The sequence below is a fragment of the Macrobrachium rosenbergii genome, chromosome 15, assembly GCF_040412425.1.
Source record: "Macrobrachium rosenbergii isolate ZJJX-2024 chromosome 15, ASM4041242v1, whole genome shotgun sequence".
Classification (NCBI taxonomy): domain Eukaryota; kingdom Metazoa; phylum Arthropoda; class Malacostraca; order Decapoda; family Palaemonidae; genus Macrobrachium; species Macrobrachium rosenbergii.
Genome location: NC_089755.1, coordinates 17120500 through 17130515, shown reverse-complemented (window position 1 = coordinate 17130515; position 10016 = coordinate 17120500).

Here is a 10016-nt window from a genome sequence, read left to right as displayed (position 1 = left end):
AATCGGACAGAGAAATAACAGGATTGTGACTAACTAGGAAACCTGATTCTGGTACATTACCTTCATGAAGATGATGATGTCCTCGTTCAATGGGGCACCGACGCTGAAGGGAGGGAAATTTAAGGGATGCCTTGACAAAAGTATACTGGTTCGAACTTCAGGGTCGAACACGTGGAGGGTACATGGGACAGGCAAAGGTAAGGACATCTGTCTTTGGTGGAGTTCTGAGTACTTCTCTCTCTTGACTGCTGCTGCCCCATCTATTTCTAACCTCGGGGAGGTTATGCCTGGGCATCCAGGTAGAGGGAGCAAAGGTCAGACTTCTCCTCATTTTCTATAGCAAGCACATGCCATCCAGCCAGACCTCGTGGAGAGGTTACCATGGCCCGGGTGGTGCAGTGCCAACTTTCTCTTCTTTGGCTCCTCCATTGCCCGTTGTCTGACGCCGTCGAGGAAGACATCTTTGAAGGTCGCCTGGAAACAACGCCTTAGGCAGTCATTTTAAACAGAGAGAAAGATTAAAGGCTTAACCATTTTGGGAATGAAGGAGAGAGTTGACAAAGGGTGAATTAAAACCCACAGCTCTAGTGATTAAAACAATTGAAATGAATTTTATTTCTTTCTCTGTTACGTTGTGGATGTAAAAACGGGTGAGATTGCTTGAAAAGAAGTTTCCTTCGTCACAATATATATATATATATATATATATATATATATATATATATATATATATATATATATATATATATATATAGGGTTACATATATATATATATATATATATATATATATATAAATATATATATATATATATATATATATATTATATATATATATATATATATATATATATATATATATATATAAATATTTATATATATTCTAAAAGGACCCCTCATTCAAACTGGATGGTATCTAATGGATACTTGATAATGTGGACTGTTTGTCCAAGAAAGCTTGTAAACTTTTTGAATAAAAACTCCATTAGATACCATCCAGTTTGAATGAGGTCCTTTTAGTAATTCTACTAATGCACAGAACAATTGTGTATGTGATAAAAGTTAATATATATATCTATTTATATCTATATATATCTATATATATATATATATATATATATATATATATATATGCTATATATTATATAAAATTTGATATATATATATATCGATATAAATATATATATAGTATTATATATCTAATAAAATCATTCAAAATTAGAAGCTGGAGTGCTTTTAGGCCTTTTGACACTAGTCCTTTACTTAGCAGACTGAAGCTTTTATAAAAGTATGTTTACAAAAAAGCTCATATAAATGACAGATCCATTATAAAGGAAACATATGTACCTGAAGGATCAACACAATTGAAAAATTAGTAGAACTGCCAAAACAGAATTAACTATTTAAAAAGGTTTTTACAAAATTAATCAACCATTCAGTAGCAAGGACAGGGCAATTAAAAGATTATACAGGTTCGAAGCTTGACTGACCATCTAAAGCTCTCTTTTTTTAGTACAACACAATAATTCTCTCTTTTTTTGTAAACAATAATAACTTTTTGCAAGATGAACATTTTTACAAATTAAAAAAAATTATATTAAACAGTTGGTATTTAGAAAATATATATCAAGTAGCTACCTTGTAATTAAGTCAGTGATTTCATCTTTTAGGTCATTCTTGAACATTTATCTAATACAGGGTCCAAACATCATATCAGAGCTAAGATTAAATTTACAACTGGAAGTAAGCTGGATAATAGCGGACTCAATTGATTTCTTGAAGAGAAATCTTTCGATCTGGCAATCACTGAACTTTCAGATTTTTCGAAAGATTTCTCTTGAGAAATCAAATTGTTATGTCCGCTAATTATCCAACTTACTTCCAATAAATAATTTAATCTTATAAATATTATTTGACCCAGTAATTGAAAAAATGTTCAACAATGACCTAAAAGATGAAATCACTGACTTAATTAAAAGGAATCATTTGATATATATTTTCTATATATTATTATTATTTTATTATTATTATTTTTAATTTGTAAAAATATTCATCTTAAAAAAGTTATTATTGTTAAAAAAAGAGAATTATTGTGTTGTACTTGGTTTTTAGGTATCAGTCACGAACGGAATAACACTCAGTTTTAATTGTCCTGTCCTTTGCTCATGAACGGTTGATCTAACTTTGTAAAAACCTCTTAAATATTTAATCCTGTTTTGGCAGTTCTACTAATTCTTCAATTGTGTTGATTCAGGTACATATGCTTTATAATCCCCATCTGTCATTTATATGAGCTTTTTTTGTAAAACATACCTGTTTTATATTTCTTCAGTCCATCTTACTAAAGGACTAGTGTCAGTTGATTCACAGTGCAGCGCTCCAGTTTTCCGTTTCCTTCCTGAATTTTATCTTTATTTATATATTCATCACGTTCCATATTTTTGTGATTCAGTTTTTACATATATATATATATATATATATATATATATATATATATATATATATATATATATATTTAGATAGATATATATATATATATATATATATATATATATATATATATATATATATATATATATATATATATATAATTCTCAGGGTTACAAAACGAACGACCGTAATTCAATTTACATATTTAGCTTCGCTCCAGTCCCCGGAACGTTTCACATTTAGGAAATGTAAATCCAAGGCCCTTGTCCTCCAGAGGAAAGTATTTACTCGGCTCCTTTCCTCCGAGTGAGGAACCCCTCTGGGTTTCCTCTCCCTCTGGCGTTGTGTAAGTTCGAGGAGAGGAACTGCCCTTTAATAACAATTAACATTAAGCTTTAAATGCTCTGTGGAAGAGGATTCAAAGCCTCATAAAGTATTATTCTGCTCCTTCCACTTAGAGCCTTCTTTGCCTGAGAACGGTTATTGGGATGTTTGCTTTATCGATGATGGTTATTAGTTTGCGTTTTTCTTTCCTCGGGGATTGGAAATTGGATTGCGGCTGAGTTGAGCCGAAGGCTCATTGCTTGTGAGATGTAAAGTAAAAGGTTTTCACTAAAATTTTATGTGATGTTAATATCGAGACTAAATAACATGCCAGTAAACATATCTAATAAATCATTCAAAATTAGAAGCCCACTTTTATTTTTCTAAACTCTTGCAGCTCGGAGAGCTTTTATCAAGGCTGACACACACAAAAAAGCTAAATCTTAGGTCCAGATCCAAGGCCGATCGAAGGATCAACTACAATACAAAAAGATGAGGGTTAGAATTCATGCATTAAATAACGACAAAAAATATCAGTAGCCTTTGGTCATGATTCCTATTTTGATTTCCCCAAAGCTTCTAGGGACAATTGCAAGCTCTCTCTTTCTTCAGTGGCTGACGAATTCCGAGGGAAAGTAAAAGAGAAAGGGAAGAGAGAAGGTACCTAAACAATCCAAGGAGATATTAAATTCCAATTAGCGAGAAGGGAGATTTAATTCTGCAAACAAAAGCAAGAATTATCAGAAGACTTGCATTATTTCCGAAGTGAATAATTCCCTGTACCAACGAGGTTCTGTTTACCTGGGGAGGGGAAGGGGAGGCAAACATCGAAGTATTAAGAGCAAACAGATGTTATTAATCTCCGTGAGAGGTAAATGGGCGATGTAAACATCTCCTTCATATTTGATGGGTTTCCCTCGTGTTCCCAAATCCCAGCAACCGGAAACCTTTAGATTTTGGAAACGATGTTAATGATATGCAAATTGTTATGTACAGTATAATGATGAACGAAAATAAATACGTAGAAATTCTATATAAATATGAATGACCCAGTAATTGATAAAGTTTACTGCTCGCATTACGAGTATTGAGTGATCTTTCCCCTACGTGAAGAAAACGAATCATTAGAAGGATATTATTATTATTATTATTATTATTATTATTATTATTATTATTATTATTATTATTATTATTATAAAATGAAAACACTGAAATTGAACAAACTAAAGAAAGACTTGGTCTCCACAATATTCTAAGGAAATAACACTCCAATTTTCACCCTGCTTCTGCTCCCTTGTTCTGTATTAACCCCGTAGCGGGGTACCGCCGTCAATGCACCTCACGCGGTGGACTGTAGGCATTACTTAAGGGTTTTGCAGCCCCCCTTCGACCCCTAGCTGCAGCCCCTTTCATTCCTTTTACTGTACCTGTCTTCATATTCTTTTTCTTCCATCTTACTTTCCACCCTCTTCTGACAGTTGATTCACAGTGCAACTGCAAAAGGTTTCCTCCTGTTACACCTCCTGAACCTTCTTACTCTCAGTTTCCCTTTCAGCGTTGAATGACCTCATAGGTCCCAGTTCTTGGCCTTCTGCCTAAATTTTATGTTCCATTCCAATGTACAGCACAAATTACAAGATTAGAATAAACTACAGAAGATAACTGAACCGCAAGACCCAGGTGTTTTCTACGAATTTCGATTCCATTTGCAGGAATTAAGTTCCAATATACAAATAATTACAAACCACTTTCAATAAAATTAAAGAACAAATATTTTTTATGAAAAAATATGCAGTGATTATGTTTGTCCCATTATTCAGAGCTTGACTTTCTTGTATTGGAAGCAATAAATAATTAACATAAGGTATTTCGTCGACAAAAACTTCTTTGAGTACAATCACCTGTGTAGAAGAGAAGCAGGTGTATTCCTTGGTTTTTATTTTATTTTATTTCATCCGTAATTATTTAGCTTACATAGTTATTCGTATTAGAAGTATAGTTTCTCACTTGGATTTTATTGCAAAATTACTGTGTATTGCAGTTTAACTGCAGTGGAATGCAAAACATTCATCAGAGCTCGCAGTGTGTGTGCCTTCAGAATAAGCCAAACTGTGAATGTAATTTTCGTTATAAGTTGGCTCTCTGTGTCTAGTGATCTGAAGTATTGTGAATCACATTCTCTATCTCGCAAATTTTTCTTAAATTAACGATGATTTCCATATGTGTAACTGATATATAAACAAATTAATATATATATATATATATATATATATATATATATGTATGTATTTGTATGTGTATATATATATATATATAAATTATATATATATATATATATATATATATATATATATATATATATATATGTATATATATGTATATATATATATATATATATATATATATATATATATATATATATATATATATATATATATATATATATATATATATATATATATATATATATATATATATATATATATATATATATATATATATATATATATATATATATATATCAATACAGCACGAAGGAACGCGTGCTTGAGAATATCACTAAGTCCACATCGGAATGGATGCCACGAGAAACTTTCTACTCCTGTTCCCTATTTTGGCAGATGTTCTTTTCAACTTCCAACGGACATTGGTGAAAGCGCACAGTATTCGGCTTCGACGGAAATTCCTTCAAAAATGTTTACAAGAACAAGTGATCCAACAGTCATTACTTCCTAGACGATTACGTGTGGACAGTGAATCTCCTTTCAGTGAATTGTGTGTAATCTTCCTCAAGAAACATATAAAAAAGACAAGAAGGTTCGAATTCAATATTTTCAAGAAATTGAGAACCGATAGATTTAATTTCATGAACAGGATTCCCCCGGATTGGACAACAGTGCTACTGAACAAAATTTATAATAGCCTTAGATTCAAGCTAAACAAATTAGTTCTCCACCTGGATAAAAAATTAAAAAGTCTCATCGAGATAAGTGATTGGAATAACAAACAAGAGACGATTGTATAATAAACCTCTCGAACAAAGAACTGGGCCAGAACCTTTAATGTGCTTTAGGCCATGGCTTATCATATTCTATTAGTGATGACATATCGTGCACAAACATTATCTCAGAAATGTCCAAACTGGATATTTCAATGATTTTAGTTAAAGGTCTTTTCTTCGGCTTACTTCAAATACCTAATAAAATAGTGAATTTCCGAGAAGGTTTATAAATGCCATTCATGAAACGAAGAAAGATAAAAGTTTGCACATTACTAAAGCCGACAAATCTAATTGTTTTGTAATAATGGATAAAATTAGCTATGTTGAAAAAATGGAAAACTTTTTATCTGATTCTAGTACTTACAAAAAACTACGGAAAGACCCGTTAGCTGATGTCATAAAAGTTTCAATTCTAAAATAAAAACTATACGAAAGGAATTTGGTTCAATAAAAGAGAAAGTGTCAACGATTGGCTCATCCCTACCGTACATGTACGGATTAATCAAAACCCATAAAAGAGATTTTCCCATTCGCTCCATTATCAGTTCAACCGGTTCTATTAGTTATAAACTTTCTAAATATCTTGTTAAATTACTATCACCTATTCTGGGTACTATTTCAAATTCCCATTTACAAAACTCAGTTGATTTCTGTACTAGACTTTCGCGTATTGAGTTATCCAGTACTGACAGATTAACCAGTTTTGATGTGACATCTTTATTTACTAAAGTTCCTATTGGTGACTTACTTCAATATTTATCACAGCATTTGGACTTGTATAATCTAGATTTACCTTCCAATGTTGTTATTAATTTGATATCCCTTTGTATAAAAAATTGTAAATTCACTTTCAATGGTAATTTTTATGAACAAATATTTGGTATGGTCATGGGAAACCCTCTTTCGCCAACTTTTGTCTAATATTTACATGGCATTCTTTGAGTCTAGACTTATTCAAGGAATCTCTTCTTTAAGGTGTTTTGGGTTAGATATGTAGACTATTGTTTTGTATTGTTAAAGAAAATGTAAATATTCCAGATTTCTTGCTAACAATTAATAATCTTGTACCATCCTAAAATTCACAATAGAATACGAAGAAAATAATTTATACCATTTTTGGATGTCTTAGTTATTAGAAATAACAATTTTTGTTTTAAAGTATATAGGAAACCCATGAATAATTTGTCATATATTCATTTTTACTCTAACCATGCTAAACAAATTAAGATGTCAACATGTTCCAGTATGTATCTTAGAGCTCTTAGAATTTGTAGTCCTGAATTTTCGGAAGAGGAGTTTAAAATTATTGATAAAATAGGAAATTCATTATGTTACCCTTCATATTTTTTAAAACTTTATAAAAATAAAGCAAAAAACTCATATTATAATCCAACCAGTGTTAGCAACGAACTTAAGAGTATTCTCTGTTTACCATTTCATCCTAATATCATTTCTGCAGTGCCCATTTTAAAAACTATTGATATTAACTTAGTATTTAAATATAATAATATTTTGAGAAATAAACTAATTAAGAATAGCCCACCCAATTCAAACAATATTGTATACAGTATTTCTTGTAAAGAATGTAATTAGATTTATATTGGTCAAACATCAAAATGACTAAAAGTAAGAAGCTCCCAACACAAATATTCCATTTCAAGAGGCTTATCGAATAATGGCACTGCGGATCATTGGCTTAAGACAGGCCATGGGATGAACTGGGATAAGTCATCGGTCATCCACAAGGTCAACGACCATCGAAAAAGAAATCTGCTAGAAACTCTTTATCGAAGCTACTTCCACCAGGAATGTTAATCTCCACCCTGGATTATCCCTTGATCCTTTTCCCTGTCTCTTTTGTTTAAAGAACATGCTGCCCAGATTAACAAACTGTAACCTGCACCCCGCAGTACCCAGATTAACTTGAAAATGTAGAATAAACTATGAAAGTACTTGTTAAAGTCCCGGTTTTCACTACTTTAGACTGATATATATATATATATATATATATATATATATATATATTATTTATATATAAACCTCTGTCAACATATTTTGTATTATATATATACTAACTATAAAATGTAGAATAAACATATATATAAAGAACTTATTCAAATATATCACCGGTTTTATATACCTTCCATATATAGACTTATATATATATATATATATATATATATATATATATATATATGTATATATATATATATATATATATATATATATATATATATATATATATATATATATATATATATATATATATATATATATATATATATATATATATATATATATATATATATATATATATATATATATATATATATATATATATATATATATATATATATATATATATATATATATATATATATATATATACATATACACACATATATATGTATATATATATATATATATATATATATATATATATATATATATATATATATATATATACATATACACACACATAAATATATGTATATATATATATATATATATATATATATATATATATATATATATATATATATATATATATATATATATTAGTATATTTTGAACTATGCGCTGGCCTTTGAAAAGAGTGTATCTGGTGCAGGTGGCATTTATGTTGACATTGGTGGTTTCCGCAGTTAAATACAGTGGGTATCTGACGGGTTCGTTTGTGCCTTCTGATCATGGCCAAAATGCATGGAGACAAGGTGACAGATTGATGGAAGCATTGTAATATCTGTGGGGTCTGAAGGCAGAATCCTTCCAACACTGAACCAGTGTCTTCACACTGCCGGGGAGGGGTTATTAAGTGAGTGCGTGCATATGTGCACTCTCTAATGGTATAGAGGAACCATACAATGGCTATTCACTTCGATTTGTGGCTGGTGTGATTTGCTCTTTGAGCTGTGTTAGTGTATAGGAACAGCCACTGTGAGGAACAGTTTCCATGCAGCCATAGCATGTGAGTAACATAACTCATTAACACTTATATTTTTTCCAGACATACCCAGTTTGCATTACAGTGAAACCCCATTGTTCTCCATTATGCATTTTTCCGTTTTGTTCTCCATTATGCATTTTTCTGCTTTAAATGTCTTCTCTTTATACACCATTTCAGGTTTTAATATATGCTGTTTCTTTTAACAGGAATTCTGGGTTTGTCCTGTGAGGACGAATATTTTGGAGTTGGTGTTCTTTTAACATACTATATGAGATTTATTTTGGTCAAAAATAATCATGACCTTTTTATTTTATTTGTTAGTCACTAGTATTGGTTGGTCTAGAATCATTAATTCGATTGATTGTGAGTCTGAGTTGTCTCTTGTTATGATTTCCATATTTATGGGGTATGAGACACTCCATTTCATGACCATAACTTTGGCTGAAATACTTTCGTTAAATTTGCAAATAAAGTCTAGTTTTTGTTTTTTAGTTTATATATATTATATATATATATATATATATATATATATATATATATATATGTATGTAATGAAGTCTTTTCTTTATTTTTATCCATTTACCAATGTAATGAAATTTATTATTGTTATCTTTGTAATGTTTGTTATAGTAACATTTTGTTGCTTCTTTTTATTTGAATTAGTGTTATATTTCCTTTATAGTTGCTTAGGAGGCTTAGGAAGACACAGTACAGTTTTTTTACTTCATTAACATACTAGTAAAATAATATAGTATATATACAACTTAAGTAGTATGATTACAAATCGAAGTATGAGCCTTTCTTGAATCTTCTTAACCCAAAACTGGTGAGGCTCTTGACCTCCCTCTGCTAAGGCTCTCAGATGTTCTCTGTCTGCTTCTCTTCCTTCCTTGCTTTCTTCAAGGCTCTTCAAAGGAAATGTCTATCCCACCAGTAGGCGGACAATTGCTTCTGTTCCGCCATGTAGCCATCCTTATTGGTTGAAGATTATCTAACGACTCCTTTGGGTGTGATTAATTTACTTAATTCCTTCCTTTGTGGTGGGACTAATAACGTCACTGGAAGTCTTCTGGTTCCAGCGAAAGTTGAAAGGTCAGATCACAGGTGAGACAGGTAGACAGTTTTTAAAAGTTGCTCTTAGATTATTCTGGCACCAGCATTTTGGCTACATACTCACGACACTTCCTGATTGTTACTCTCTCTCTCTTTCTCTTTCTCTGTCTATCATTTGTCTATTAATGGTTCTCTCTCATTTCTTTTTCTCACTTTTATATTTACGCTATTCATAACTAATATTCTACTAGCTATCATTACAG